Genomic DNA, 1130 nt, shown 5'->3' on the forward strand with positions numbered 1-1130 from the left:
CCCCCCGGTATATTTTTTAAAAAGTCCTTTCAGTTCACTTGAAGGGATAACCAGAACCCTTTGTAGACTTCTAAAATATCTAGACCCAGAGAGCAAAACCCAGAGAAAATTGGAGTCTGTCTCAGTTCTACCTGCTGAATTTCCCTTTGAGTCTGAGTATATGCTTCCTTATGGACTGGGTAGGTCCACAGTCCCACAGAGAACTGGCCCAGTTCCCCACCCTTCTTCAGAAGGTTATTTGGTTCATGGGACAAAGTAGGATGTCTAATAATCAGGGCTTTGTGAGAAACAGCACTGTTTAATCTTCGTGCTGAGTGCATGGGTGTCGAGATGGCTAACCTGCTCCATTAGGGTGTGGACCAACCACAACGCATGAGGGCTAAAGACAGAAAAGAGGCCTCTGTGGCCAAGCTGCCTAGTTTAATGCCAGCTCTGTCATTTACAGTACTGTGGCCTTGCACGAGTCATAAATCTCTCTGCCTCAGTTTCCAAGTTGGAGGTCCTCACATACCTGTGTCACAGGGCTACTGTGAACCTCAGAGGAGGTAGCATATGTGGGACCCATACAGAGATCCAGGCCAAGGCAAAGGAGTGTTGGGCACTGCCACGAGCAGCAGTGCTGGCCGCCGTGTTCACCTCAGTCACGTTTCCCTTCGTTGTGCTTAGAGGGCAAGGGAGCCCAGTAGCTTGTGTTTTCTTAGATAGGCCACATGCGTATCTAAAAGTAGCTCCTATCTCTAAAATTCATACTGTATACCCTTCAGGGTCCAGTTTTTAGTTGTTTTACAGGTTTTTACCTTTGAGCACACAAATCTTTTTCCTATCAGTATCACGAGAAATTAAACAGAAGTGAATATGCCAGGTGTGGTGGCACTTGCCTATAATCCCAGCACTTAGAAGACTGAGGCAGGAGGGTCAAGATGAGTTTGAGGCCACCTGGGGAACAGAGTGAGACCCTGTTGCAAAAAAAACAAACAACAAAAACACAATGAAAAGGAATCCCAAATTCCCATGGCCCTCCTCCCACACAAACACTTCAAAAACATGAGTACTGCCATGTGTAGTGGCACACGTCTGTAATCCCAGCACTCAAGAGGCTGAAGCAGGAGAATGTTCCAAGTTCGAGACCA

This window comes from Octodon degus, unplaced genomic scaffold, assembly GCF_000260255.1.
Source record: "Octodon degus isolate 3935 unplaced genomic scaffold, OctDeg1.0 scaffold00091, whole genome shotgun sequence".
NCBI lineage: Eukaryota > Metazoa > Chordata > Mammalia > Rodentia > Octodontidae > Octodon > Octodon degus.